The 17,551-nt window shown below is 33.0% G+C and overlaps 1 protein-coding gene and 1 pseudogene across 5 annotated transcripts in view; one reads left to right on the forward strand and one right to left on the reverse strand.

The window, feature by feature from the left end:
- FAM155A (family with sequence similarity 155 member A) overlaps window positions 1–17,551 on the forward strand; it is a 557,048-nt gene that overhangs the window by 308,830 nt on the left and 230,667 nt on the right. The window lies entirely within an intron of this gene.
- LOC112477825 lies at window positions 5,913–6,031 on the reverse strand (annotated as a pseudogene).

The raw sequence follows: 17,551 nt of genomic DNA on the forward strand, positions 1-17,551 counted from the left end.
ATTAGAAGCATTTATTCAAAGGGGCATTCATTCAACAGATATTTACTGGCTGGCATGGGAAATCCTAAAATAGGTTGTAAGAAATCCTTGTAGAGCTTTGCTTGTTCTTCATTTAACCTCGATGAAGGAGAAGAAAAAAAGAAGGAAAATGAAGAAGAAAGATCTCAGTCCAGAGCACACACTCTTCCCCTGCCAAACCAATGGTTCTCCTTGCCAAGGTCCTTTGGGGATTTCAAAATACTAAAGAATAATTTAAGTTTCAGACATCTAATGCGTTCTCGTGATTGAAAATATGACCATTCCCTAAAGTAATTTTCCGGAAAGTGTTTATAAGGCAAGAGAGTCACAAATGGACAAAAAAAAACTAGTTCAATTCAATATTGAATATAGAATATGCAGAAAAAAGTAGATAATTCATTTTTTAAGAAGTACTGTAATATATAGGGATATTTCACACATATTTATTTTAATTACTTTTCTGCTTTCGGCGAGCTGTAATGAATGATGAAATTCTCATTTCTTTTTTGGCTTTCTACGCTGTGCTATAGTGGTTTGGGGAAAAAATTAGATTTTAGAGTTCGAAAATTTGCATTTAATGTTGGCTTTTTCATTTTCTTGCCTTGGGACTGTGGATAAAGCATTTAACCTCCAAAATTGTGAAAGGAGGGAATATTAATAATAATACCAGAAGTACCTATTCCTTAGAATCCTTGTGAGAATCATACAAGACTTTATATATACATATAAGTCTGTGAATGTATATGCATATTTTTTTAAAAACCTTTTTTAACTAGAAAGATTTTTCAGTTGTTATATTTAGGTACCATATTTACATTTATGTAATTGTTGTCTTTTATAAATGATATAGTGTTGTAATATCACAAGTGTGAGAATTTAAAAATTAGGTTCCAAGTTGAAGCTTCCAGTTTTTTCTATGTTACCTCATTCTGATCTAAAATAATAGTAATAATTTGTTCAAAGCTCTTTGAACAAAAATTGCATGGTTTAATAAATTGTTACAGTTCTAAAAATAATCTGATCTATTTTTTCTAGTGGTTCCTTTGAAGTTTTGTGTCTATAAATCAAAAAGTTAAGAAATATTCTTAAAAGTAACTGCTTTCATTGCTTTAATAAATCAGATTACTATATGTTACAGGTGGAAATCTGATTAGATGAAGACCAAACATACATTGCATTTTATCAAATCCGATACACTATCAATTATATAAGAATAAGGAAAAAAATCCAAAGATAATTAAAATGTCACAAATTATTGATTTTATTACATGGCTAGATTTCAGAAATATGGTGGGTAAAGTTGTCTTGGAGTCAAAGAAATTTGAGACATGGAATGAGATTTATATGAATTTTATCTAAGTTAGCTAAAGCATCCATTGTGCTGACTATACAATGTCCATTCATCTATTCATTACTATAAACATTGAGTATGTTTGTTATGTGCAGGCATGATGCTAGATGAATAAAAACAGATACAGTCCATGTGGCATATTGTATATGGGAGCTCATGTGCTATTTGGCAGTAGACAGTAATCAGTAACCTACCAATAAATGCAATATCTGACACTCCAGAACTATTTAGTAGGGGAGAGAATTTAGTATGGGTTACTCTCAGCATGAATTGGGGAAAGTCTCTCTGGGAAACTTACATGGAACTGAGGCCAGGAGGATGACAAAATATTTATTGAGAAGGGGAAGAAGGAGATCATGATTTACCTTTTCAAATTACTATTTATAAGGAACTTTGCCACTGTGGCTAGGGAACTGCTTTAGGACTCTTCACTCGTATCCTTCTCCTTGCTTGATTAAGTCCCACAGTTTGTCTTCCATGTATGACCACTATCCATTCCTCATATCAGTCTGGACCAAAGTGCATCTCTGTTTTCCCAGGACAATTATTCAAAGCCATTTCCTAAGCTGTTACTGAAAACTCATTTAATGTATAGTTTTCATTAATTATTTCTCATATATTTCTGAGACATTTATTTCTCATATGTTCTGCAAAATGTGGGTGTCCACTTTACTTAAAATGAAACTTGCTGCAGTTTCTCTGTCTTTATCCATTTCTTTTTTCTTATTCAGATGCTCTGTGTTCTATATTTGAGTCCTCTGCTACAATGTAAATATAGAAAGATATAAAATTTCTTTAGTTGAAAAGTAACTTCCTCATTAGGGTCCCTGATTATATTATTCAGGGTTCTATAGAGAAAGAGGAATAGTAGTGTGTGTGTGTGTGTGTGTGTGTGTGTGTGTGTGTAGGTGGATGGATAGATGGATAAATGGAGAGAGGGAGAGACATTTATTTTAAGAAATTGGCTTATGGAATTGTGGGTCTGACAAGTCCAAAATTTGCTGGGCAGTCTGGCAAGCTGGTGATCAGGGAAATGTTGATGTTGCAATCTTGAGTCCAAAGGCAATCTGCTAGCAGAATTTCCTCTTGTGGTTTCTTAAGACATTCAATTTCTTGGATGAAGCCTACCCACATTATGGAATGTCATCTGCTTTGCCCAATGTCTACTGATTCAAAGGTTAATATTATGTAACAAATATCTTCATAACAACGTGTAGACTGGAGTTTGACCAAATATCTGGGTACTACAGCATGCCCAAGCTGACACATAAAGTTAATTACCACACTGAGATCATCAGTGTCATGCAGATGGCAGAAATAACGATAATTAAACACTTTCCCCATGACCTAAGTCAACATCCTCTACTTCTGCTAAAGCTTATAGTATTTCAATGACTTGATCATGTAGGACCACTCAAAAATCACAATGTCATGAAGCAGAGGATTCCTCTCAAAATTCCTGATTCTCCACAGCCCCTATCAAATATCACCTTTTCCAAGAAGCATTGGTTAGCTGTAAATTAGACCCCCCAGTCCTTCCATTTAACCCTCAATAACACATTCTTTCCCTTGGATTTTTCACTCATACTGCTTCCTCAGAAACTCTTAGACTGAAGACAGTGTGTCTTTTTCATCTTTTATCCTCCTGGAGCAGTACCTTTCACTTAATAGATGTTTAATAGATAATATTTAATTAAATTACGAAATCAACTAAAAAGTCAAATTCAGTATATCTGTTTACATGTTTTAGAGAGAAATAACATTGGTTAGTTCAGTATGATTGCTTTTATATAATAATAACCTATTTTTAATAAGAAAGAAAATATCACTAGGCTTTTTTTCTGTTAGAATTTGAAAGGACAGGAGATTATTAAATCATTTCAGAGATTGTGACATACCATTGTGACAAAGATTTATTTGTAGCAAATCATTTCAAGATAGTCTTCCATTTATTAAGACTTTAAGGTATGGAAAATTTTCATTCTTAGAGAGAAGTTTTATGATATGAAACCCATTTAATTATGTATGCAATGAACATTTTTCCTTCAGTAGCTTTCTTTTGGTCTCAATGACATCATAATGCAATTGCTCTCTAATGCGCTAATCAAACTTTTAGCAACCGGTCCAACAGTTATGTTTGTCAGATAGGTTTAAATGTAATTAGTAAAAGGGAAAATCTTCAACCTCAAAGAACCAGATGCAGCCTCAGAACTTCTTTGAATGGTCAAAAGGACTAACATATTCTGATACTGATCATCTTCAGTAACCTCAGGGGAGTACTTCAGTATCAAATGATCAAAGTTTTTTCTGCCTTGTTTATTTTACTTCAGTGTTTTTGAAGAATGCAGCAGAATTAGTAGATATATTAACCAAAGAATATAAGAATGCCTTCATCAACATGTTTGTTTAAAATTAGAGATTTACATCCATGGCCATGCTACCCTGAATAAGCGCAATCCTGTATGATCTCGGAAGCTAAGTAGGGTTGAGCTTGATTAGTACTTGGATGGGAGACCACTTAGGAAGACCAGGTACTGTAAGCGTAAAAAATAAAAAAAATAAGGGATCATAAGCTGACAAGGTCTTTGCAATCTGTGAGGTCAACCAAAGTTTGCCTCACTTAAAAAATAAATTAAAAATAAATAAAATTAGAGATTTAATGGCAATCCTACTTTTAGTGACTATTTAAAGCTCTAGATTTTACCTTATCCCATGTAATCTCTATTCAAATTCTAAAATATTTTATTTTAGACCAGAATTTAAAGTACAGTAGGTTTTTAGTATAAACAGATTTAACTATCCGATAGAGACCTCAAAGATCCATGACATGTAGCAATTTGGAATTTTACCAAAGAACAAATTTAAGTCAAAATACTGCAAGACAGATATGCTAGAATGATTTGGTTAATGAATGAGTTACCATATGAATGACTTATTAAATGAATGACTTAGCTAATGAGTAAGCTTATTCTCCAGAGAGGAAAAATTAGTGTTGTTATTAAAAGAGGGTGTGCGAAGTCAGCATGCCTGGTTTAAACTTTACCTCCTCCAATCACCAGCGATGTGTTCCTGGCCCATCTACTTAACCTCTCTAAGCCTCACTGTCCCCCACCATAAAGGGGGACAACACCAGCAGAAGTACCTCTAAAAAATGTAGCTTTCAGTTACTCAATTTGGCTTTGAAGTTTTGTCTCCATATTATGAGTAAAGTAATAACCTTTCACTGACTAGTATATTTGGTTCTTTATGAAAATCGGACGCTTCGAAACATATTTTTTTCCCGTTTTACATCAAGCCACAAATTCCTTAAATGGGTCATCTTCCTGAGCTTATGTCTCACTTAGTCTTGTAATACCTTTCATGAAGGTACAATTTAAAGAGAGAGAAAAGGAGAGAGAGAAAAAAATGGGGAATAGTTGAGTGGAAATAATTGTGCATGACTTTAAAAAAATGATTTATTCCTTCTACAATATTAATTTCCTCCTGAGTTCTTGGAAAAACAATTCACGATGACCTAAAATAAGTTACCAGCAAGTTTCAAATATATGACTGTAACATTTCATGTGTCTAAAATATTGTTTTACAATAAGCTAAAACTGTAGGAGCATAAGATCCTCCTTTAAAGTCAAGATGTTAATTAGTTATGTGTATAATTAGAAAGGAAGCATTAGCTACTGCATTTTAATTTTTTTTCTGGATCATATCTCACTTAAAATCTTATCTAGCCCTTTAATTGAGTTTAGCAATTAACTATTTAAATCTTTTATTCACCAAAGAACAAAAAGTCACAACTATGAAAGTGAATACATATAGAATATATGCCGATGATAAATGTTATCTATAAAAATGCTAGTGTGGAGGAGAGCAGGATTCAAGTGGTTATCTTTTGACAGATAGATTAAAGTAATAAAAAAATTTAAAATATAGAAAATTTATGTAATATTGATATTTCTTTAATATGACTATGAAAATAAAATAAGACATATTTTGTGAAACAAAATTATTTATGAGACTAATGGTTATGGTATCAGGAATTTTGAAATTTTGATTTTATATTAGATATCATAAGGATTTTACATTGCCAATTCGGATGGTCAGATATCTAGGATGCTTTGAAACACTCGAAGACTAGGGCAGGGAGAGAGGAAACCAACCAGGGTGTGGGGTGGCCACTCCTCACCTGAACACTGACATGGATGGTACCTTCTACAAAAGGCTAGAACTAACAGTATAATTGACTCTTTTGGCACTCAGAACTCGTTTGAATAAAAAAAGTGACTTTGATGTGAACAATTTTTACTTTACCTGTTTCGCCAGGTGCTCTACATGATAAAACTCTAGAGAAACCAGAACTAACTTTCATGGAAAGTCAGACATTATTTCATTTTAGGATCTGGAACAAGTAAATTTGTTTTAAAGATTCTGTATATTAATCAAATATATATTTTATTTTTTTAATTTTTTTTAGACGAGGCAACTCTTGGTTGACCTCACAGATTGCAAGGACCTTGTTGGCTTACCATCCTTTATTTTTTATATTTTATGCCTACAGCACCTGATCTTTCTAGTTGGTATCCCATCCAAGTACTAAGCAGGCCCGACCCTGCTTAGCTTCCAAGATCAGACAGGATCGGGCTTGTTCAGGATAGCATGGCTGTAGACCTCAAATACATATTTTAATACTTAATATAACTATATAAGATACTTATATAACAGTGAATTTTTGCGATACCTGTCACTTATTAAATATTCAGTAAAGAATGGCAAATATTGTTACCGAGAAACTCACATAACTGTGCCTTACCTTTCTTGTTACATCATATTTATAAATAACATATTTGAAAATAGTATTATATGAAGTATATGTATTTAAAATCACTTCAAAATATTTATTTATTGAATGATAATTAATTAGATTTTCTTAACTCTCCTGAAGAAAAGAATAAAGTACAACTAGAAATAAAAATCACATTTAGAAATCTTAACATTCCCTTCAACAAGCATGTCTGAGTTTTGCATTAAATTCAAGAATATTTAAATTGTTTGAATTGTGCATTAAAAATGTATACTTTTTGGGTAAGAAAATAAATGAAAGACCATGCCAAAACAAAGATTGCACCTGACATAGTTAAACAGGCCAGGATGACTTTATTCAAGGTTACTACAATAGGGGAGAGAGGCCAGAAACCAATATGAATTCAACTCTGCTGAAACAAAGGGCTGAAATGTTTTATGAGCTAGAGAACAAGGATCGTAGGCTATCTGAGTTTGTTAATTGTTCCTATCCAGAGAATTAGTAGACTTTCCATGATGGAAGATATTGTCACAACTTGTAGCTACTCAGTGTAAGAGTTAGGTCCCACCCCTCCCCACAGAGAATGGGATGTTGAGGCGCTATCTTCTTTGCTGACTATATTTCAAAGAGATAGCCCCTGGATCTTTGAGGAGGACATTCCTGGGTAGTAGAAGAGGAAAGAGGCTTTTACACAGATTTACATCTCAAAGGGGCAGAGAAAGTACTTACAAGTTTTCTAAAGTGAATGCTTTAAGACAAGCGGGGTTAGGGGCCTAGAATCAGGAAGGAGGCTGTCTGAAGTTTTGTTCTGTGGAAGATACATTAAATCTATCTTGGCCAACCACCAAAGTGACCTCCTGACAGAGCAAAGCTCAGTTCTTTACCTCCGCTAAAGCAGACCACATGACAAAGTCTGTAAGTGCTTTAAGAAAGAGGAACCCACTGATGGATATTTACCGGCTTTTGAGGTCTGACCTTGAGTTACAATGACTCTTTTAATGCAGGGATCTGATTGGGATTGAGCTGAATGCATGACCCTGTAGATTAAGATTGGTGGATTTAGAAAGATGAGGGTCTTGAAGCAAATATTTATTAATAAAGTTGTTTCATTAGAGAATAGAGCTTGTTTGAGCAGTCTGTTGGTTTGGAGAAAGTTTCTGATGCAAATGATTAAGTTTTTTACTGGTTTACGGCCTATCTTCCTTGAGCAAGCATTTTCTGGAACAAGTAATAAAATCATAATAGAAACCGTTAATCTTGGTCCAGGTAATTAAACTGGGAGATACCTTGAGGTCAATTCTTAGTGGTTAATTGAACATTCAACTGTATATATTTTTTTTAATTGAAATAAAAGGCAAAGGTGGTTTTCATTTCACTTGGATTTGTTTCTTGACTCAGTTTCCCTGACTATAAATGTCATTGGTGCATCTTTAAGCATCTCATGAAAATACTTTTTATGGTCACAGTAACATGATTTGTATTTTTAAAGGAATTATTGTCTATGTAGTTGCTCACCTAAATTGTTAACTTACAAATTAATTGATCCCTGAATTTCTTAATACCTCTTGGCTTATTACAAGAACACTTGTATTAATTGAACCAGCAGAGGGTCTCAGTGGTTGCCTCTGCTAGCACAGAATTTCTACCAAGTGAATCCATTTAGGGATTCCTATATATATCTATGATCATAACCCACTGAGATGGAATGCAAAACTCCCAACTCCACATACTTAAAGTGAGATGTACTTGTATACAGAATTAATAAAATGACCAAAAGTTAGCTATATTTTATTCACTGCTATATGAAAGATTAAATGTTGTTGATGGCTTGATACTGTCCAGGTATCAAAAGAATACTTTAGAGGTCTTACTCTTAAAATGATCATCAATTTGCTTGTAATAGATTAAAATGATTTGATTTAATATTTAATATTATCATTGTTTTTTTAAACACAGGATTACATACTTTTGCAGCCAATATTTAACTTAATTCCTTCTTACATGTTATGCATGAAAAAAATAATATGTTCAAGTGGAGTAGGATGGGAGAAATCAGACATAAACCTGTGTATCATAGCTCTTTATACCACATAGCTTGCGAATTCAGTTATCTCATTTTATAATCACTCTCTTTGGTAAGTGGGTTTGTATTTTAAAGTTCAGAGCTCAAGACAGGTAATTTGTGTCCATAAAATGTCAAATCAGGCATAAAGTGGTCTGCCATCTGTGAGGACTTTCTTTGTAACTAGAGGATGCCACTCCTGAAAGTAATTGTATTAACCCTAAAAGCTTTCAATTTTGAAATATCTATTTCTTTCTCAGACTCAAAGATAGACTGAGTATTGATTCGTTTCTCAAAAGAGTGTGGTTGTCTGCAGACCTAGAATCTCCTCTTCTCAATGAGTCCGTCCCTAGAGGCATCCTGTGCCAGTGATTTCTAGGGTATCGGACTGCTTCCTTTCCCACTCCTGCTAGCATTTCTACTTTTCTTTTATTTATTAAAAAAATACAGGGAAAAAATGTATTTTTGCACTGTGTGAAGGCTTTGAGTATGTGTTTCTCTTTATGTAAATTTCTACATAGTGTTGATTGAACAACTCTCAATAAAGAGTTCTGTGAGGAAATAATTTCTCCCTCAAGCTCCATTACTTCCTGATTTAATTGTGTCCATTTCATTGAACTGATAGAGATAATAATTTTTCTGAGAATTTCTTTAGCTGCTTCTAAAATAAAATTACATTATAATTATACTTATTTTCATTAGTTTATTACTCGACTTTTTAAGGGCATCTTTAAAACATTGAGAGTAAATTCTTATTATCCTAAGAATCTCTAGTAAACTATTGTCAAGATCAAGAACATCAGGCATTTGGTCACCTGATGGTATTTAAAACACATGTGAAAACAAAACATTGTATGTGGAACCCAAGAGGGTAATAGCTTCCACAAGCATTCAATGAATCACAGCTGAATTTTGTTTGTCTCTCACTTTTCAGTCTCTTCTCTCAAAATCTAGACCCCTTCTAGTTCTTTAATGAGAACCTTTTGTTCTCTTTTTCTGGATAGTACCAATTTCAACTATTGTGCCTAGAGATCCATGAGTTTGTCTTTCAACACCTCCAAGAAGGGTGACTAACTCTATCAGCAAAGTTTAGATAAGAGTGGCTTCACTCAGAAAATATATTCAAACACTTGATGTATATATAGCTCAGGTTGGAAAATGCACACTAAAGTAGAATATCTTGATGAAGAGGAGGAACTTAGAAATCTTTTTCATCGCTGTGGTTTTTAAATATAGAGATTTTAAAGTCACCTTTAAAAAAAAACAAACAATATATCTGTGAAAGTAAGAACGTGGTAAAATTTTATTGAAAAACCAAGCTCAAAATCAACAAGATATGCCATATTTTATATTTTTTAATTATGTTCACACTTTTGTATATCTATTGAACAATTATCAAATAGATTAATTTCAATAGCTGATTGCACATGTTAGTATGCATATTTTAATTCAACATCATACAAATATAACTAGAAAATAATTATTTCCTCTCACTATTAGTATTTCCCTCCTTTGTTTCCAAAATGTTTTGCTCATACTTCCATTCTTCAACTTACTCATTATTATAATTATGTATTTATACATTTGATTCTTTCCTTATTATAAGATCAGTAATTTATTAAAAAGGTGTGTTATATGTTTATTTTGTCCAGAAGTTCTAGGTGTTATGTATTTGAGATTTTAAAACTATAGCTGGTCAACTCTACTGCTAAAAATAGATGTCTATTCAAATTTTATTTCATTTTATTCTCATGTTTTTCTTATAATTACCAACATTAATATGAAGAAACTTAGGCACAAAATTTTAAGTAGATTAACCACTCTTGACCAGTGTGACAGATAGAATTGAGGCTATAAAGATTTAAAGCAGACAGTCTCAGCTTTTATTTCCTTCTGCCATTTTCCAGAGTTAGGTGTTACTTTCTCTTTCTTATCCAAATGTTAAGGTTTATGAGAGTAGAGACAAAGACAGCTCTTTTTTTTTTTTTCTATCTGTAAATATCTGTTGAATAGAAACAAACTTTTTAGCATAGTGGCCCCCATTGTCCCTCAGGTAATTACAAGTAAATTTTAATAAGCTAGGGTTGGATTAAATTGAAGCAAAAATCACTGCAGCTCACCAGAGTGTTTAGTATGTTTCTTCTTTGAATTGTAAAATACATTGACAATTTGTTTCTTATTTGCATTAATCAAGTACATTTCCATTCTACAGGACAGAGGTAAGGAATAGTCATATGACTTTTCTTAGCCTGATAGTTATTGACTTTAATAGTTCCAGAATACTGATGCTAAATTATATGAAAATTTTACTGATGGTTTAAAGTATTTCAATGATCTTATTTGCTTCCCATATAGTAATTTCCCCTGCTAAATGCAATATTTTTTTCTTTATAAATGTAATATTAATGATATTAACTTCTTTATTTTCATTAATCATAAACATTTATGCCATAAGAATTAGAAGAAGGATTTCAGTAGCTTGATTTCACAGCAACACTCAACAACAGCAAGTAGGACTAAATATGCTGCTATTCTTTCATAGGTAGGTTGTGAAAAATGTATTTTACACAGAATATGGAGCAGTAATAGTTATTTGAGGGAACTGGAGGCATATTTTTTATGTTAGTCTTTCACTAATAAAACCATATATCTATGTGAGGTGCCAAAATTTTACTGATTTTAACTTGGTATTTATCATTTATATTTGTAATAGGAATGTCACCAGGATTCACCTACTTCCATGTCAGCGTGGAAAGATGTGACCTGCTCTGTAAATTCAAATATAAAGGATTCACACATATGATTAAAGAGCATATTGAAGTAATAGATGAAAAGAATAAAACAATTTTTAGGAGAGATAAAGTGGTAAAAACTTTAATGTCCAGTTTTGGTAGGAGAGTGAGTCAGATCTGTAAGTAATTACTATGCAACATCATCAGTTAAGTGTAAATACTTTTAATCATAAAAGCTATACATTTTTTTAAAAATTATAAATCAGACTTGTGATTTTATGCTATAAATAAGAGTTTAAAGGTTTAAAGTAAAGGTAGTACTCAAAAATCTGAATTGAATTTAAAAAGGAAAATGTGACCAATAGGGTCAATCTTTTGTGAAAAATAAAGACTACCTTATAATGACTGTGTAAGAGAAATCAGATAATTCTTAGATTATTTCACTCACTTAAAATTTCATATTGCATTTATTTAAACCATGGCCTGATTTCTCAAAACATAAAAATTGAAAGTAAGTCTCATAAGACTTCAGAGCTCACAGCATGATACATTCTTCCATCCCCCTAATTTTGTTACTTCAATGTAACTTTGACTCTTCCCTTCTAACAATGTGTTCCATCTACGCCATTGTCAAATGCTCATTTAAATTTCATTCATTTTCATGTATAATAATAATAATAGCCAAATATCACTTACTCATTGTTACATATCAGTTACTTTAATGTCAGTTTTTAAAATGTGAATTGGTAAATTAAAATTTCTCTATTTTACAGATAATTGTTACATATAGAACTTAGGTAACTTGTCCAAGATAACACAGCTAGTAAGTTGTAAAGTTGGGAACCTAAGCCACCTGTCTGGATGTGAACATGGGTTTTGGTGTCGGCCAAGTGGGTTGGAATCTAGGAAGGTTCTGATTTACTGTTCTTAGCTTAATTAATAGTTCCTTTCCCCAAAGTTGCTAGAACATTGTTCATATCTCTTTTTTTATAATGATCAATGATTGAAATTATTTTTTTACACAGCAGCCTTCCACAACTAGATTATGAACTCCTCAAGAGCAAGAAACTGAGCCTTACTTATTATGCCAACAAGAAGAGCTCGTTAACTATTTTTCTTCACATTTTTGGAAATCTTTTCCTTTTCTTTCCTCCATTACCTGTGTAAATATAATGCATGCTTCTTCCCTTCTCTACTGAACGTTCTTTAACCTATGAAAATTTTCTGCTCTTGACAACCACCATGCATTTATTTTGAATCTCTATAACACTGCTTTTGTCACGTGCGATAAGTAACTTATTTTCAATTACATGATAGTATGTTTACCTTTACATCTGTTTTATTTATCACTCTAAACTTATGCTTCTCAGTTTATAACTTTTGAAGGCAAAAACAAACAAAAAATCTTTGTCTTTCAAATTGTTCAGTATGTCAATATATCTGTATCATCTACAGGGTGAAGTTCAAAATTTGTCATACACGCTTTTTTTGTCAAGCACCACCTTTTCCCAGGTATTTGCAATTTCTTCAGCAGATCACGTAGGATGAAAACTCCATGCCCTCCCAACCCCCAGGATAGTAGAAAACACATGGATTTTATAGTATAGCAGACCTATCTTGAAATCTTACATCCATTCCTTCTATGTGTTTTCCTCATTAGTAAGATGAAAATGATAATTCCTGCATCAATGATACTGTGAAGACCAAATGAAATAATCGATGTGAAATCACGAAGCATTGTTTTTGATATGAGTCATAATGAGAATCTCCTTCCTTTCCTTTTCAAGATTCAGATCACACGCATCTCCTTCTATGTAAAGTCATTCCTGAATCTCTATGGAGAATTATCTCTCCTTTTGTGCTTGCATCTACCCATATGCATATCCATGTCAGGGGTCCCCCACACTACCCACAGTTTGATGATTCACTAGCAGGACTCACAGGACTCAGCAAAGCTGTTATTCTCGTGGACATGATTTCGTACAGTGAAAGGATACAGATTAAAATCAGCAAATGGAATAGGTACATAGGGTGAGGCTCAGGAGAAACCAGTTTCCAGCTTCCAGGTATCCTCAAGCAGAGAAGTCTTGTAGACAACCTTCATTCTCACAGCAAGGACAAAACAGCATCTGCAAAGTGGTGCCAACCAGAGAAACTCACTGAGCCTTGGGGTTTGGGTTTTTTTTTGGTGGCTAGTCACACAGGTATGTAGCACTTCAGTAACTGCCCTTAGTTACTCAGTCTCCAGCCCTCTAAAGGTCAAACCATTTATATTATGTGGCCCAAGGCCTCTGGCATACAAAAAAAAGGCATTTAATATGAATTACATTGTAAGCATAAACTATCTGGTCAAATCACTGATACCTGTGGGGCAGGGCCTCAGAGATACCTAAACACTGTTATCAGGCAGGATCTTCTAAGGCCTGAAAAGTTATGCCCCAGGAACCAGTCGGGGGCCAGTCCTCCTGAAATAGGCCTTTTTGAGAATGTGCAGAGCTTAGACCAGCTGGGCCTCCTGAATTAACCCTTCATTGCAAACTGTTTTATTACAATAATTTCACATGCCTTTTTCTTCTACCATCTCACTACTTACCATTTTATACTCAGTCTTCGTTGAGTGGTTGGAAAAATACATAAATGCATTTTAAAAAACCCCTAGCATAACCTAACATTTCTTTACAAGTGTGCAATATTCATTATATATTTATCGGTACATAATTGATAATAATAATAGCTTTTCTCTTTTATTTTGAGGAACCAGACAAAATATGAACTTTAGATTTGTTCACAAATTTTCTATTTTATTTCTTTCGATTATCTGAGAGCCTTTCAAAGATTGTTGGTGATCTGCAGTTACATTAGAAAGCAAAGAAACTCTGTATCGATCTTTACTTTAACTTGGAGTACACAAATGGCAAAATACATGCATTTATGGATAAACAGAGAAAACCTTCCTTAGAAGGATTCAACCTCAGCAGAAATATTGGAAATGTAAGGATCAAAGCCAATGTGTGCAAAACCAAGGAAAATATCTAAATGTTAAATAAATGACTGCCAAAAGATATGAATGGAACTAACCTACTGCTGTTTTAAAACTCAGTCTTTTAGATAGTTGGAAAAGGCTGGGATCTGAGGCCAGAGAGAGAGGAGGGAAAAGAGTAAGTCCATGCTGCCAATTTAGTATTTCATTGGATCGTAAAAACATCATTTAAAAATATGTTTTGAAACATATAGAGTATACTTAGTGAACACTAGGCACTGAAATGGGTAAATAAAAAGAAAAAAGAAAACATAATTTCTTAAAAATGTCTCCCACTTAACTGGAGATAAAATACGCGTGCAAAAAAATGGATACATTTTTTATTCTTTCTACCTCATCATGGAAGGGAGATGTCTAGAGTGTTTTTATGTAGAACACAGGGTTTTGGAAGTTAACTATAAGAAATGTTTCTAAAGTATTTTTGTAGATCTTATTTTCTTCAACTAGACTGTATATTTAGTTCATAAATAACATTACATGTGAATGTTTATGCAAGTCATAGCATGATTTCACCTAATTTTAATTACTTCATGTTAATGATAGCTTTCATTAATACTAGGACATTTACAATTAATATTTAACTTTTTTCTCTTCAGTGAGAATACTATATATTTTTAAATTTATGTTATTAAATCTAATTTCTTTTAAAAAGTGATACAAATTATTTCTACTTTAAAATATTAATGATAAATCTGAGATTTTAGGGCCCAATCTATATCTTTGGTCTTTACTTAGCCTTCAGATTTTTGTGTTATGGACCTTTTTAACAAAACAATCCTCTGAATTTTGGTCTCATAGATGGTTAGTTGAAATCAAGGCAGTTTTCTCTGATTTTATACTTTATATATTTTATAAAGTAGATTTAGTTCCAACATTAAATATTAAAATAAGTGTCCTCATGTGCCAACTGATTGCTTTTTAAAAATAAGATTATGTTGAAGACACTTTCAGGGTCATATAATTTTTTCTAATACCCATGATTAGATTATTCTGCCATTAGTCAAAAGTGTTCTTGCATTTAAAGGCTAAATTTGATACAGTCTATAAAGAATCTTCAGAAGAAAAGTAATTTTTAGAATAATTTTGTGAGAAATATGAGTTGGGAGAAAAGCAAAATAACATTAAGAAAATCTATGGTAACATTATTATTATACACAGTCTGGTATATATGATACCAAATGCAACTATAGTATCTGTAAAGTTTTAGACCTGCCATATGTGCCACCTCGAAAAAGATGAAGCACCATATCAAAATCTATCTTGAGATTTGCCAGTTGCTAAACAGACCAATACTTTGCTTCACCACAGAAATCTGTGTACTCTTTGCAGAAATTGAATTTGATGCCTAGGAACATATTCTATAGAACAACAAGCCTAGAAAAAAGTAAGCATATTGGAACAGAGCACACCTACTCCTTCAACAGAATAATAACCTGAATGTCATTGTTAGTTCATAATAGTAGAGGTAGGTGCCGAGTCTCAGACTTTTGAGATATGTGTTACATTAGAAAATAATTAGATGTTATGTAAAGAGTCAATAACCCTGGTCACTGCACTCCCATCTACAGTCCCTCAGGGTGCAGAGTCTGGCTAGGGGACTCACAGCTGTGCCTCTCGGGGATAAGTATGGAGGTTGTGAATCCCTGGAGATGTCTGGGCTTCTGAGTTTTTAATTTATCATCTTGTCACCTCCCACTCTTGCCTCTTTGGGGTTGAGATGAAAGAAGTGAGATATAAAAGAATATTCATTTCACTTTTTAATTAAACATTTGGTTTGGTTCCAAAATACAAGACGAGACTTTAGTTCATAGGCACAGAAAACTTGTCAGAAAAATGGTAAAAAAAAAAAAAAAAAGAAAAAGAAGAAAGAAAAAAAAAAAAGTTAAGCCTAGAAAGGATATTCTTACACACAAGGGACTTTTACTTACTTTTAATTCAGTAGAAAAATCTCTGCTTGCAGGGCCAAAAAGTCCTCATATACTGCAGTCTTGGAGTGAGACTATTTCTTAAACTCAGTCAGTGAAAATAAGTGAAATATACTATAAAAGTATACAATATTATTATGCTCTCTGATGAAAAATGTTTTCTGTTTTTACATTTATGTTGTACAACTTATCAATCTGTTTGCTTTATTGTTTATTCTTTTATATTTTGGTTAGAACAGCTTTTCCCGTTGCATGTTAACAAAATATCTGTTTTTATTTATTTACTTTAATGTGTCACCTTAAATGCTTTTATCAATTTATAGTTATTAGCTCTATAGTGTAAATGAAAAGATCTGTTTTTAAAATAATTTATGCTTATTTTTCATCAGTATCTCTTCTTTGGTGAAGTGGCTGTACAGATCTTTGCCCATTTTTAAATTGGATTCTTTGTTTCCTTTGTTGAGTTTTATGAGTTCTTTGTATATTCTGGATTTTTTTTTAGATATGTGTTTTGGAAATATGTGTTTCTCCCAGTCTGTGGCTTGTCTTTTCATTCTCTTAAGAGGGCCTTCACAGAGCAGAATTTTTTAACGTTAATAAAGTTCAATTTGCTATTTTTTCCTTCCTGGATCATGCCTTCCGTATTGTGCCTAAACTGCTCTTAAAAATAATCTATTAATTTAAAAAAAAATAGGCAAGCAATAAATATTAAATAATCCCTCTCTTTATAATGAAATACCACTTTTGTCATAGGCCAAAAAAGAAAACTTAGCCCTGAGTTTTTTAGTATTTATTTCCATGTGTCTGGTTTTGTTCCATCGGTATACTATGTAGAAATTTTAAATTGAAACCTTTTAAGAGTGGATAAATCAAAGCAGTCTTTCTTTATTAGTCCCTCAAATATGTTGAAGTCCAAGGAAGTTTTTAGAACTTTAAATGTCTTCCTGTTGAATTTCATTTTGTGCTTGTTTCCTTCCATTTCTGTTCTTTCTGTCATAACCTGTAGAAATTAATTTTAACCCACGGCAAGCATTTTCTGCATGTGAGTAGCATCCTGTCTCCTTTCAAGTTTTCTTCCTTCATTCTTTTTCTTTTTTTAACATTTTATTTTATTATTAGTTTTAAGTATACAGAACATTGGTTAGACATTCATATAGCTTATGAAACGACCCCCCCGATTACTTTATCTTCCCTCTGGCTCTCCACCTACCCATACATTACTGCTGACTGCATTCCCTGTGCTGTGCTTCCCATCCCCATGACCGTCTATCAATTACTACTTTGTACTTCTTTAACCCTTCACCCATTCTCTCAACCCCACAAACCCCGTTACCCTCTGGCCATTACCAGATTGTCCTCTACATTTGTGAGTCTGTTTTTGATTAGTTTGTTTTTTTTTGTTACTTAAGTTTGGTCATTGTCACGTGTGCTCCCCATAGTCTCTGCTACTCCGGAGTCTGAGGCAGCCTGTGGCTCTTGGCATTTTCACACACTATTTCTTCTGTCTGGACTGTCTTTTCTTATTGTTTCCTTTCCTTCTTTCCTTCCTTCCTTCCTTCCTTCCTTCCTTCCTTCCTTCCTTCCTTCCTTCCTTCCTTCCTTCCTTCCTTCCTTCCTTCCTTCCTTCC

The sequence above is a fragment of the Pteropus alecto genome, unplaced genomic scaffold (assembly GCF_000325575.1).
Source record: "Pteropus alecto unplaced genomic scaffold, ASM32557v1 scaffold13, whole genome shotgun sequence".
Taxonomy (NCBI): Eukaryota; Metazoa; Chordata; class Mammalia; order Chiroptera; family Pteropodidae; genus Pteropus; species Pteropus alecto.